This window comes from Tupaia chinensis, unplaced genomic scaffold (assembly GCF_000334495.1).
Source record: "Tupaia chinensis unplaced genomic scaffold, TupChi_1.0 Scaffold000418_1, whole genome shotgun sequence".
Taxonomy (NCBI): domain Eukaryota; kingdom Metazoa; phylum Chordata; class Mammalia; order Scandentia; family Tupaiidae; genus Tupaia; species Tupaia belangeri.
Genome location: NW_006159923.1, coordinates 301,835 through 307,307, shown reverse-complemented (window position 1 = coordinate 307,307; position 5,473 = coordinate 301,835).

The window sequence follows — 5,473 nt, the reverse complement described above, 5'->3', positions numbered from 1 at the left end:
CCAGCATTATCTTTCAAGACACCTCATCCAGGACTTGAACCATGGAGTCAGCTATGTGGGATCCAACACCATAACAACCACTCTACCTGCTGGCACCAGTGTGCCTGCCTTATTCATGGGGGTCTCTGGGATGAACCCAGAACTTTACCACATGAGTCCATCTCATGGAGATTACACTTGACTGATTGATTGATTGTTTGACTGATGGGAAGGTGCATGCACTTGCCAGAGAGAGACAGAGAGAAAGAGCACAGAAGGGAGGAGAGAGTCCCCCTCAATAGGGCGTGGGCGTACCACAGTCCCTCCTCCTTTACCTCTCCGTCCTGTCAGGGTTCTGCACAAGGATCCACATGCACCTAGCAAGCCACAGGGACTGGAATTCGACGCCACAGTTGGCCTTGTGGGACCCGACTCCCTTAACCGCTAGGGCCAGCCCATTTACCAGTGTTTTTTGTTTGTTTGTTTTGTATTTTAGTTTTCTGCTGTAGGTCATGTGCACTCACTGGGGGGTGGGGGGGAGAGTAAGTGAGAAATTACCCCCAGGGAATAGCCATTCCACCATCCCTTCTTCCCACTCTCCTCAGGATTTTGGACACGCACAGGCTCCTGTTGTGATTTTTCAGGCTGTGAGTTTGGGACTCAAACAGTGCTGTCTGCCATGTGTGATCCCACTGCCTTACTCCATACCATCGAGTTGGCCCTATCGATGTATTTTTGACTTATAATATTTTATACTGGGGCCAGCAGATGACACAGTAGTTACGTCCTAGACTCCCACATGGCCGCCCGTGGTTCGAGTCCTGGACTCAGTGGTTTGAAAATCACGCTGGGTTCGTGTGCGTGCCCAAGATCCTGGGAGGAGTATGGAGAAGGGATTGCAGCATGGCCAGCCCCTCTAGGGGGGGGATTCCTCATTTCTCTCAAACTCTCTCTGGCGAGCACACACATCCTGAGGCAAAAACCTCTCAAAAATTTTTATTTTTCGATTTAGGATGGGCTTATAGGGATATAATCCCACCATCAGTCAAGGAGTATCTGCAATTCCTTCCTACCCTGGATTGGGCTGACCAGTGTAACTAAAAGGAGATCATGAAAGTGATAAGAGCATGACTTTTTTTGAGAGAGAGATTTTTGCTATAGGTTGTATGCGCTTGCCAAAGAGACAGAAAGTGAAAAATCCCAGTCCCCCCCCAGGGGAGATGAACACACTATAGTCTCTTCTCCTCCATTCTCCTCTTGGGATCTTGGGCATGCACGCACACGTGCCCAGAGTGAGTTTTAAGGCACCTGGTCCAGGACCCAAATTGCGGTTGACTGGGTGAGAGCCCAGTGACCTAACCATTATGCCATCTGCTGGTCCCTGATAGATAGAGCAAGACTAGGCCAGGTCAGTCAGTGGCATGGTGGTTAAGGTGGCTGGATTCCACATGGTCAACTGTGTGGCTTGAGGAACAGGCTGGGCGTTTGTGTGTGCATGCCCAAAATGCTAAGAGGAAGGTGGAGGAGAAGGAATTGTGCGTGGCCATCCCCGCTAGGGGTGATTTCTCACTTTCCCTCTCTCTTTCTCTGTCTCTCTCTCTGGCCAGTGCATGTACCCTATAACAAAGAAAGAAAGACCAGGCCCTAAAATCTGTCACAGCTTCTGGGAAAACCAGCTGCCATGTCGTGAAAACACTCGGTGAGTTCCAGAGGAAGCCCGTGTGGGGGAGAACACAGGCCTCTTGCAGGGAATGGCATCCGTGGGCCTGCGTGTGCGCTTCCTTGACATGGGTGCTTTAGCCCAGCTCAAGGCTTCCGTGGCCGCAGTCCTGGTGGACACCTCAATACAACCTCATGAAAGACCTTGAGCCAAAATCGTCTGAGAAACTGCCCCCATGTCCTAACCCACAGAAATTTGTGTGATCGAACACTTTATTGTCTTAAGCTGCTAATTTTGGGATAATTTGTTATATATCAATAACTGATAACTTGTATAGCTCCTCTGAGGGAGGAACGGTCATGATCATCATTGTATAGAGGGAGAAACTGAGGCCTAGAGAGGGGGGTCTCTTATCTAGGCCACAAAGCTGGCTGTCAACACATGGCCCAGATGTTGACCTCTGACGAAGCCCTCTAACTCTCCAGGTTAAACAGTCTTCGCCTCAGAATCAGTCTTCGCTGTTTTGGTTTGATTTAAAATTTGCTGCAGAGAGACAGAGAGACAGAAAGCAAAATAAAACACCGCCCATGGGATGATCAGGCTGCAATAATTTCTCCTCCATTTCTTCTCTTAGACTTTGGGTACCCACACACGTGCCTGGAGTGTCTTTTTTTTTTTTTTTTTTAAAGAGGTTTTTGCTATAGGGCGTGTGCACTCGCCAGCCAGACAGAGAGAGACAGAGAGATAGAAAGTGAGAAATTACCCCCCAGGGGGGATGGCCACACCGCAATCCCTTCTCCTCCATTTTCCTCTCGGGATCTTGGGCACGCACGCACATGCACCCAGCGTGAGTTTAAGCCACCGGGTCCGGGACTCAAACCACAGTCGACTACGTGGGAGTCCAGCAACATAGCCATTACACTAAACTGCTGGTTCCATGGAGTGTCTTTCAAGACATCTCAACCAGGACTCAAACCACAGTCAGCTATGTGGGATCCAATACCATAACAACAACTCTACTTGTTGGGCTGAGACTTAGTCTTTCTTTTCATTTTTAAAAAAGAATTATTAATTTAATATATTATTATTTTTTAATTTGACCAGAGAGAGACAAAAGGAAAGTGAGAAAGCAAACCACTGGGTCCAGAACCTGAGCTGTGATTGGCCATATGGGAGGACAGTGCCTTATCCATCACGATCCTGTCACCCTAACTTAATCTTTTTAAAAAATAATTATTTTATTATTATTTAATTGAACTTTACTTATTTATTAAAAAAATTTTTTTGGAGAGGTTTTTGCTATAGGGCGCGTGCGCTCGCCAGACAGACAGAGAGAGACATAGAGACAGAAAGCGAGAAATCACCCCCCAGGGGGGATGGTCACGCCGCAATCCCTTCTCCTCCGTTCTCCTCTTGGGATCTTGGGCACGCACGCACACGCGCCCGGCGTGAGTTTTAAGCCACCGGGTCCGGGACATGAACCGCGGTTGACTACATGGGAGTCCAGCGACATAGCCATTAAGCTAACTGCTGGTTCCCACCTATTTATTTATTTAAATTTGACAGAGAGAGAGAAGAGGGGGAGTGAAAAAGCAAGTCGCCAGGTCCAGGACTCGAACCACAGTTGGCCATGTGGGAGCCCGGCGGCCTTAACCACCACATCACCTGCTGGCCCCATCTTAACTCAGTCTTTATTAAGAGATGTATTTCAGGGGACCAGCAGACTGTGTAATGCTCACATCACTGAACTCCCACGTAGTTGACTGTGGTTTGAGTCCTGGACCCTGCAGCTTAAAACTCAAGCCAGATGCGTGAGCATGCATGCCCAAGATCCCGGAGAAGGGACCGTAGTGTGGCAATCCCCCCACGTGGGTGATTTCTTACTTTCTGTCTCTCTGTCTCTATCTCCAGTGAGTGCATGCACCCGATAGCAAAAATTTTACCAAAAAAAAAAAAATGGATTTCAGAGAAAGAGGAAAGTCCAAGAGTCGTTCATTCATTTAATGTGTAATCCTTGATAAACTATTGTAGTGAGGACCTGTTCCAGACACTGAGAACTCAGTGGTGAGTCAGATAAAAACTCTGCCTTTGGGACCAGCAGATGGCGTAATGGCTCCATTGCTAGATTCCTACATAGTTGACCGTGGTTTGAGTCCCGGATCCGGTGGCTTAAACTCACTCTGGGCGCGTGTGCGTGCGTGTCCAAGATCCCGAGAGGAGAATGGAGGAGAAGGGATTGTGGCGTGACCATCCCCCCGGGGGGTGATTTCTCGCTTTCTCTCTGTTTTTCTGGTGAGCACATGCACCCCACACCACAGTCCCTTCTTCTCCATTCTCTTCTCAGGATTTTGGGCACACACACACACACACACACACAATTCTGTCCTCTAGAAGAGGAAAACAGACCAAAACCGAGATAAATAAATTATTGTCTAACACTCTGTTAGACAATAACATATGCTGAGGAAAGTAAAGGAGGCCAGGATATGAAATGCTAAATATGCGCGCATGCATGAAATCCCCGACAAGGTGGCCAGGGAAGACTTCTGAGGTAAAACCAAAAGAAGGGGAAGGAGGGAGCCATGCAGGTATTTGGGTCATGGGAGTGCACAGGCCCTGAGGTGGGAGTGTTTCTGACATATTCCAGAACCCAGAAGGGCCAGTGGGGCTGGAGTGGAGGGAGCCAAGGGAAGAATGGTCAAAGACAGGTTGGGGACGCATTGTGGAGGACTGGGTTTTACTTTTGCTGTGACGGGAATATTTGAGTAGGGGATGACACGGGTTTGATTTATATTTAGCAGGACTCTGGCAGCTGGGTTGAAATGAACTGTAAGGGGATAAAAGGAGAAACAAAGAGCTCGGTGAGGCAGATCCAGGCCCCCTGCAATGATGGCGAAGTGATGGAGGGGAGGGGTGGCAGATTCTGGCTCAATTCTGTAGTGGGAGAGTATAGGATCTTTCAACTATGGATGAGAGGTGGGAGAAAAATTAAAAGGGAGTAAGAGGCTGGAGGAAACAAGCAGCTTCCCACCTTTACCAGGAGAAAAGCAGACTGCACCAAGGCTCAATGAAAAGGTGGAGCGCAACTGCTGAGAGGCAGAGTCTGGCCTGTTTATAGGTCGGTTCCCAAGTGTGCCAGGCCTGGAGTCACAAGCCAGCAGCGTGGAATCGGACAGATCATAAGTACACAGAGGCTCCGTTTTTTTTTTTCTTTTTTTGAAATTATTATTCATACATTAAATCGCTATACATCACTTAGATTGTGAAGAGACTTTACCCAGCATGATATACACCTCAGTCCAGCCTAGTCGAGGCTCCGTTTTTGTTTTTTTTTTTGAGAGGTTTTCGCTATAGGGCGCGTGCGCTCACCAGACAGACAGAGACAGAGAGACAGAAAGCGAGAAATCACCCCCCCAGCGGGGATGGTCACGCCACAATCCCTTCTCCTCCATTCTCCTCTTGGGATCTTGGGCACGAATGCACACGCGCCCGGCGTGAGTTTTAAGCCACCGGGTCTGGGACGCGAACCACGGTCGACTACGTGGGAGTCCAGCGATATAGCCATTACGCTAACTACTGGTTCCCGAGGTTCCGTTTTTAACCTGCAAAAGTAGCCGAACACTCCGCCAGCTATCAGCTTGCTGGCTGTTAGCTTGTACCTGCGCGCGGCTATAGGGGCGGAGCGAGGTCTCCTAAGCCGCCCCGGCAGCGGAAGCCCGCTCAGTTTTGCCCCAGCCCTCCCGTCCAATGCAGTCGGTTCACAGCTCCCGGCTGCCCCTCTCCGCCCCGCCCTGGGCCCTCTCCGCCCCGCCCCGGGCCCTCTCCGCCCCGCCC